This window comes from Echinops telfairi, unplaced genomic scaffold (assembly GCF_000313985.2).
Source record: "Echinops telfairi isolate 266 unplaced genomic scaffold, ASM31398v2 ScPeMD7_18;HRSCAF=68, whole genome shotgun sequence".
Classification (NCBI taxonomy): domain Eukaryota; kingdom Metazoa; phylum Chordata; class Mammalia; order Afrosoricida; family Tenrecidae; genus Echinops; species Echinops telfairi.
In genome coordinates this window covers 55,147,086-55,155,850 of record NW_022103915.1, presented here as the reverse complement: position 1 = coordinate 55,155,850, position 8,765 = coordinate 55,147,086, and the positions used below count along the sequence as shown (strand labels likewise).

The window sequence follows — 8,765 nt, the reverse complement described above, 5'->3', positions numbered from 1 at the left end:
GAGGTGTCTGGAAGTCGCCAGCCGCACGATGCAGTGTCGCCTGCCCGGGTCTTTCCTCGTTTCCCTCGGCGCTGGACGTGGGAGCACCGCGCGAAAGGTCGCCTCTCGGGTCCTCGCCGGGGCGGGGGCACGGGCCCCGGGGTAGCGGAGCCCGGTAGCGGGGGAGGTGCTCCGGGGCCGCCTGTGCGGCGAAGGCGGGAGACCGGCGTGGACTGCGCCCGGGGCGCCGAGGCATCCCGGGATCGCAGGGCTCCCTCCCGGGGGTGCCCGAGGCCGTGTCCTGGGGGCGCCTGGCTGTCGCGCCTTGGCGGGCCTCCAGCTGCGGGACTGGGCGCCGGGGCCGGCTCTGGAGCCCCGGGTTCCTGGGGTCTGTGGCGCGGCTCCCGGGGTCCCGCCGTCCCGGCAAGTGCCTAGTTGGCCGAGCCCCAGGTTGCGCTGGGACTGGGCGGCGCCAGATGGGGGCCTCTGTGGGATGCGAGCGACAGGCTCGGCCTGTAGAATTCGGGTCCCCCCGGGGGGCTTGCGACACCCCCTCTGGCCCGGACACTGGAGCCCACCCGCCGGACCTGGGGCGGGCCGGGCGCTGTCAGGGCTGGCCAGCTGGGCCACCCATGAGGGGACACATGGATGGACGCAGCGCCCAGAGTCCCCGGGACAGTGGAGCCCAGTGGTGAGGGCGTTTTCTTAAAGGCTGGAGGAGGTGGTGGAAAGCTGTCAAAATAAGCACAGTTTAAAGTTAAAATGAAAGCGGGCAGGTTTTCAGGCCGTGCAATTATTTAGCTAGAGTCCAAAGAAATATTTGCTCCTTGGCTCTCACCCCTCTGGCTTTCAAATGTTTTACTTATTTTTTAGCAAAAATCTGTTTTGCCAGGAATTCCCCCAGGAGCTGTGTGTTGCTCACAGCAGGGAAAGAAAAGTTCAGAGGAGCCTTCTCGAATTGCTTGTGACCTCAAGCCTGTGCTCCGCAGCGTTTCTGAGTGTGGAGGAAAAGTCTGTCTTACTGGATTTTCCATATATAATTCCTTTCCCTCCTCCTCCTCCTCCGGGACCCGGCGATGTTTGTGTACTGGTTTTATAAGCATCTCTTCAGATTGAGTTTGGGCACGGAATACTCCCCCTTGCCACAGGGTGTAGTTCAGGGATTAGAAAATGCTGTTGGAGAAGCTGCGAGTGGCTTCATTTTTCAAGAATGTAAGTCATTTCCTCTCTGTGATTTCAGGGAGTTGATATTTCACTGCATCAAAACTTTGGGGGGGAAATTTTCCGGAATTCATCTGTCATTTTAAAAATGTGTGTGTGTGTGTGTGTTCGTGTTCTTAGAGCAGGGCACACGGTTAGGCTTAGTAATGTTAGTGGATTTAAAAGTTTTTCAGAATATAGAGCATTAAGAGGAGAGGATTGTAGAAAGTCTTGTCAACAGCCCAGACCCACAAGCGGCCCTCTGGATAGAGAGGGGGAGGGGAGAAGACCTGAGGAGAGGCAGCAGGGACAACAGATGCCTTTGCCTGTGCCCTTTGTTGTATAAAACTTTCTAACACCTAGCCACTTTCCCTAGATCCTGAGATATAAAAGCGTAGTGTTAAAAATGAGAATACTCCACAGTATGGGACAGCTGTCATTTGAATGCTTTCTTCGATATGTTTGTAAACATATTGGATTCATATTTCATTTTAAAATGGACGGTTGGCAGGGTTATTCTCTGAAAAGGGTCCCCCAAGGGATATCTAGTATCAAGTTATCTGCAGGATATCTTTTCCAGCAAGCAGACTTACTGTAATATGAACTAGTCCGTGTCCACCCCTACCCCCAGTTACTTGTAAGCCTCCCTGAGATCAGACACTGATAGACCACAGTAATCGGTGGTCCTTGGAGTGTTCAAAACTTTTTAAGGGAGGACTTTTTCTCCCTTCATTTGTGGGGAGGGCAGTAGAGGGAAGCCCCTGCTTTCTTTCCAGCATAACTTGAATTTACATATTTAAAATGCCTGTGGGTCTAACTCAAAGGAAAAGGCTGAAAACAACCGGGCCACCGAGATGAGGGTACAGCCTTCTTGAGCAAAGTGTCCTGTGCTAGGTAGCAGATTTGAGCTACAAGTTCCCAAGATACAGCATTCAATTGGGCTAGCTGAATTGTGTGCTGGTGAGGGCTGGGGGGCTAGAGGTGGAGGGGATGAGGAGTTGTAGAGCTTTTTCTAGTTTCTGGACCTCATTTCCTCATTTAACTACGCTTATAAAACTTTTGGCTTTCAGAACTTATGACACAATAAACTGCGTAGCTTTTTCTGGCAGATGCTTGAAATGAAAGTTTCAAACAGAATTGTTTTTTGACTGCGCTGTCAGGTTCTGAGTGGTGTAGTGTAAATAAGTCCTGTCTAACAACTAACTTTTTTGATAAAGAAATTCTTTGTAGTTTTCCACTTGGACGTTGCCCATTTTGATTTCCAAAGCTGTGAGTTAAGAAAGAAAGAAAGAGCCCAAACACAAAAAACCTGCAAACAATTATTTTATTACATGAAAGCCAGTACCAAGAAAAGATTAATTCAGTCCAGATGTAAAAATGTATGTGAATTTTAGATTTGGATGATCTCAACAAGTTCTCCCTTTTGTGGATGAGGCTGCCTGGACCCCAGATGGCACTCACAAATAGTCCCTAAGGTTGTTTTCTGAGTTGAGAACTAAATTTCATGGGCCTTCTCTGAAATGTTTAATATTATTCAAAACTTCCTAAAGGATAGTACATTTGCTGCATGTGTGCAGAGGTGGGTTTTTCTAATTATTCATTAGTACAGTCTCCACCAATGCCCTGGTACATTGTGCCTATTTCTTTTAAAAGTAGGAAACGGGGGTCTTTGGTATTACGTATCATTCTGGGAAAAACATAGAAGCTTTGGTTTTTATTTATGCAACTCCAACTTTTTATTCTTTCAAAGGAAAAAACCCAGAAGTTTTAGTGTGTTTACAATCCTTAATAGAATCCTACTGTTCCATAGTGTGTGGTTGCCAGGTTTCAGGTACCGCATCGGTCTTTGTATGATGATTCTCATGCCTCTACCGGTTCCCCTCCTGCAAACCAGAAACAGTAATACAATGTGGAAGGAAACTTCAGTCCGTTATTTTGACCAGTGTCTCTGGCAGTAGAGTTACAGGGTGTGTAATGCAGATTTAAAATTGTATGTTTTTAGGAAGTCTTCATGTGCATAATTGTATAATTACTCATTTTGCCTTGTGACTGTATATAAAACAATTGCATGTAAGAGTGGGGAGTGGTTAGGAAAGATTTAGTGAAGGCATTTTGAGTGGTGAAAGTTTAGTTAAAATGTATCTTTTCTAAAACCAAGACAGGAAAAATTGCTTTGTTGGCCTCTGTGGTTACATTATGCTACAAGGAGTATGTGAGAGGGCGTTTTGAACTGCACAGAATTCTAAGGACGAGGCTTTGGGGGCATATAAAAATAAGTAGCAACTAGAGAAAGGAATAATTCTACAGGAAGTAGAATACTGGGCACTTAATTAACAGGAAAATTTAAATTTAGAAGGCTGAGTATTTAAAACAGTACTGGAGTTGGGAGAACTTACTTAAAAGCGTGCATTAGCAAGCTGAAGAAAAAAAATTATAATTAAGATGCCCTATAAGGTGCATTAAGCATTGGCTGCTAGCTTCACAGTTGGCTGTACAGACCTACCAACCACTCCAGGAGAGAAAGGTGAGACTGCTCCCTAAAAGAGTTACAGCCCCCAGCTCTGCTTTTGTGTAGCAGCAGGTCTGGGGAAGGGGCAGCAGGCGCCTTGTCGGGCCACAAAGGTGGCGAGAAGGCCCTGAGACAACCCAAGAAGCAGAGCAGGGAAGAGAAGGCGTTCCAGCAGAAACAGAGAGAAGAGCAGAAGAAACCGGAGGAGCTACGAGCAAAGGCCACGGGGAAAGCCCCCGGGCACAGGTGGAATGAAGAAATCTGGCCGAAAGTCAGCTGTTCTTGGTGCCTGAGGCCATGACGACCCTTGATTCCATTCCAGTGTAAACATCTGGATTCCCTGCTACAACATCTGTTGCCACCTATAGTTAGAATGAAGTGCTGTTCTGGAGCCTGCTGTCCATTTAAGAATCAACTTTCGTAAAAAATAAGAACAATCACACAATGTTTAGGTCTTCTTAACTGTGAGGTCAGAGTGAACCCAGTCCAGAACCCTGCCAGAGCAGCTCCTCAGTCTTTGTTATGCCCAGAACTCTGTACCATCTGGAAGTAAAGCAACTCATTGGAAATTAAAAAAAAAAAGTTAAAGTCCTGAAAGCCCTATATAGGCAGTAGGCTTGGTTTTGGTTTGATAACGTCTGTGTAAGGGGACCTGGTGGCACAGCGGGTTAAGCTTTGAGCTGCTCATGAAAAGGTCAGTCGTGCCAACATATATCAGCAACTGCTGGGGCAATCTGCTTTTGTCAAGAATGACAACCTCAGAAACCCTGTGGAGTCGTCCTGGTGCCTTCCTGGCTACTTGTTGGGCTGCTAACTCATTGCAAGCCAACAGTTTGAAACTACTAGCCGCTGCACAGGAGAAAGACGGGACTTTTTCTCTGGAAAAGAGCTTGACAGTCTGACAAACGCACAGGGCCAGTCACTATGAGTCGGAATCAACTGGCTGGTAGTGAGTTTTGTGTGTTTCTTTTTTGATATAAGTTCTTTATGAGCTAGAATTGACCCCACCGCACCAATAAGGTTGTTTTTGAGTTTATAGGATCTGTATATAGCATGAAGTAGTGCTGCTAATTGATGTTCTGAAATCACTGTCTGCATTAGTGTGGAATCGCTGATTTGGTGTTAAGTTCTGTATAGGGGCTGGGTACTTATAACCCCGCCTCCCACCTCCATCCATTTACCGTTTCCAAAGCTGAACATGTTGTCTCAGTGCCAAGGATTCCACCACTATTTAATTTGTCTCCCACAATTTGGGGGAACCATCCTCCTTCCACACTGTGGGACCAGAGTGTGGGCTCTAAGACAGTAATGGCTGAAGTTACTCAACTGTTTTGTGTAAAAACAAGTCTGTTCTTCTGATTATCTTATGTGATTTGGCCAAACTTCTCCTGCAAGTTTGTGTATGCTATCGCTTTTTATTTGCATCAAATGGAACAATCATCCCCTATAACCTGATGGGTTACAGAGCACTGGACATGAGGGGGTGGGGGTCACTTATCTGACAACTGACTCTCTGGCTTCAGGAGGAAAAAATTGTGGTGCTGAAACAAATTCATAGAGGAGCCAAATGTAGGCCCAAGGAGAAGGCAATGGTTTTCTGGCTAAGCTAGTGTTCTGTACTACAGTACTTTCTGTGGGGCCTCAGTTGGCAGTGCTTAATCTAAATCTACAAACCCACACAGTTGGTAGGGACTTGGTAATTGTCTAGGTTATTGCATTAATGTGACCATGATTAGGACAAGTCCAAATAAAAGCACCCATTTAGACCCTTAGTAGTCCAAATAATAGATTGTCTTTGGGTATTTTCTTATATGTGCCAAGATGTTTACATTTTGCAGGCCCTTCTAACTGCAATTTTAGATCTTGGAGCAGTGGTATTTTAGAGACTTAGGAAAGACAGAAGGAAAAGCAGTATTTTATACTAACCTAAGAGCCACAATTTTCATGTGAGAGAAGAAGTCATTCTAAAAACGCTAGCAATTCTAAATGAAAGTTGTAGTCATTGAGGCTTCTCTTTCAGCTTCTCAGGACGTCCCTTTGGGTCACATTAAATGAAATGTGATTAATTTTCTTCCCACAGCCAGCAGCATTTGTGTTGTCCAGTTGTTGTCTTTTTAATGGCTTTTCTTTTTTCTCCTATTTGTCCCTGTGGTTTTTAATCACTTTGAACTTGTTACTGAATTGCTGTACATAACTAGAAAATAAGAATATGTATATTCTTATAAATAAGAAATGTATAGCACATAATGATCACATTCCTGTCACCAGCCGCCAAATAAGATAGAACATTACCAGCCACTAGGGAGCCCTACGTTAAGAGTCACAATAATTACTGTTCTATGATCATAGCTGGGTTTTTTACTCACTGCCATCGAGTCAAATCTGACTCATAGCAACCCCGTAGGAGAGTAGAACTGCCTCTCTGGCTTCTTCGGGAGCCGGAGGTTCTGGTGGCATTGTGGGTTACACATTGGCCTGTTAGCCACAAGTTCAACAGTTTGAAACCACCCCTCGTTCCACGGGAAAAAGATTGACAGTCTTGCAAACCCACAGGGGCAGTTCTACCCTGTCCTGTAGGATCACTATGAGTCAACATTGACTCGATCACAATGAGTTTATTTTGGGGAATTTTAAAAACTTTTTTGGGGGAACTGTATGTAAGTGCAATCAAATGCATGGTTTGTTTTTTAAATATCTCATTCATGTGGTGTGATCTGTCTAAACTGATGCAGGTAGCAGTCACTCTCTTTCTGTCCTGTAAATGACTCCACTTAGTTTATTTATCCATTCTATTAATGAGCATTTGAATAGTTTGGGAGGTAACCTTCTGATAGCACCAAAAATACTGAGCCTTTGACATGAAAGCATAGCTTTAAGATGAAAAGAGCGAACAAATAACTTCAGAAATAAAATGAATGGGAACAAAAAACAGTACCTCATAGAAATGAAGACTCAATCAATCCACAGAACTCTGTTTTGGGGACACAACTTGGAAAATAGCAACTAGATACTTCCAGATGTCTGCTAAATTGGGAGGAATAGGGAGGAGGCGTTAGGCGACATGCTCAGTCAGCCCATCACTTATTGGACAAGGAACAACTGAAGCCCCAAGAGTTTGAGTGGCTTGCAAAGTCTCACAGCTATGACCAGACCAACAATATGTAACAGAAATATCACCTGCTTACTGGGGAGATGGAGAGGTGAGAACCGTCAGCTATCATGTGTGGCTGCAGCTGCTGCCATGCCAGATGGGTATCATAAGTCCTGCTCCCTAGACCCTACTCTGCATTCAAGTAGTGACCCTGCTGGGAGGTGCCTTGCCCTGGAGTCTGTGAAACCTTCTTCCCATTCACACAAAGGTGCCCTGTGAGTCTGGATGGATGGACTCAGACCTACTCAGGGAAAGTGGGGCACCTGTGAGTCTGCCCCCACCCCATCTCTGACAGACCTCTCTTTCCCTTTCCTCTCTCCTCCATTGGGGTTTGGGCTTGTAAGTTGCCAAGCAGGTGACATCTTGAGATCGCATGACTCACTGTGCCATTGAGGATGTCTATAGATGATCCAGGATAAACCGTAGTTTCACAAGGTTGCTTTCTAAATCTTTTCTAACTTGTGCATTCTTATAAAAATGTTACTACATTTAGTCTTTTGTTTGTGCTGATTCCTGCCACAATGCTTCCACCTTGTTCACACACTCCTCCTCCTCCTTCTCCCTGTCGTCAAGTGATCTTTTCTTAAACGTCCCTGAAAACACTGGGTTTCCTAAAACTGCAGTGAACCTCTGCTGCCTATGTCTGGCAGCCCCCAGTAAATGCGTGGAGAAAAACGTGGAATAATGATTGCGCAGTTACTAGATCAGTGGTTCTCAACCTTCCTAATGCCGTAAACCTTTAATACAGTTCCTCATGATTGTGGTGACCCCCCCCCCACTACCACCATAAAATTATTTTCATTGCTACTCGTAACTGTAATTTTGCTACTGTTATGAATCGGACGACCCCTGTGAAAGGGTTGTTCGACACCTCCCCCCTCCCCCAAAGGGGTCGTGACCCACAAGTTGAGAACCACTGTACTAGATGCAACAAAGTGGTTGCAAAGGAACTTGATATATTTTCTTTCCTGTTCCTCTAAAGGAAAAATGCCCCCTCCCCCTCCCTTTGTTTTGCACTGGTTCAAAAGAAGCTTCAGAGGTTCAACTTCGGCTTATTAGGAAATTAAGGTGGGGGAGTATAATTAGACAAGTTTTATAAATATGTGGTGAGCCCTACTCAAATGAGATACTGCTAACAGCAAACATTGAGCATATGGAATGTTAGATAAAATTTTTAATGCTGATTATATGGTTACATGCCTGACAAGTCTCAGTGAAATTGCTACAGAAAAGAGTACTATGGTTTGTTTGAAAATAGTATGGAAGATAACCCAAAGCAAACAATACCGCTGAGCGGACTCTGCCTCAGAGTGACCCTATAGAACAGAATAGAACTGCTCCTAGGGTTTCTGAGGCTGTAACTCTTTATGGGAGCAGTAAGCTTCATCTTTATCCTAAGGAGCAGCTGATGGGTTTGAACCACTGACCCTGTGGCTAGCAGTGCAGTTCATTCCCAGTAAACCACCAGAGCTCCTTCTGTGAAATAGTACATATAGAACAACTGGCATGATCTCTGGCCCATAGTACTGTTAACTGCTATTATTATTTAACACAAATGAAGTATAGAAAGATTTATAGCGTTTTTGGAGGTCCCTAGGACTTCTGGACATGTGGTTAAACATTGGGCTGCTAACCTGAAGGTCAGCAGTTCTAAGCCATCAGGCACTCTGAGGGAGAAAGATGAGGCTTTCTTTTCCCATAAAGAGTTACAAGGATCTACATTAACCTCCTCCCTGGAGGATGGACAACAGTAAAGTGGGTGAAGGGAGACATCGGGCAGTGTAAGATATGATAAAATAATAATAATTTATAGATTATCAAGGGTCATGAGGGAAGGGGGAGCAGGGAGGGAGGGCAAAAAATGAAAAATGAGCTAATTCCAAGAGCTCAAGTGGAAAGCAAATGTTTTGAGAATGATGAGGGCAA

General features: G+C 45.1%; 1 protein-coding gene across 2 annotated transcripts in view; it reads left to right on the top strand.

Annotated features, from left to right (window-relative positions):
- Positions 1-37: 37 nt before the first annotated feature.
- FRMD6 (FERM domain containing 6) overlaps positions 38-8,765 on the top strand; it is a 78,988-nt gene continuing 70,260 nt past the window's right edge. For both annotated transcript variants that reach the window (XM_004698585.2, XM_004698584.2), the window contains exon 1: positions 38-97. The gene's annotated coding sequence lies outside the window, so the exon portion shown is untranslated. The remainder of the gene's footprint in view (positions 98-8,765) is intronic.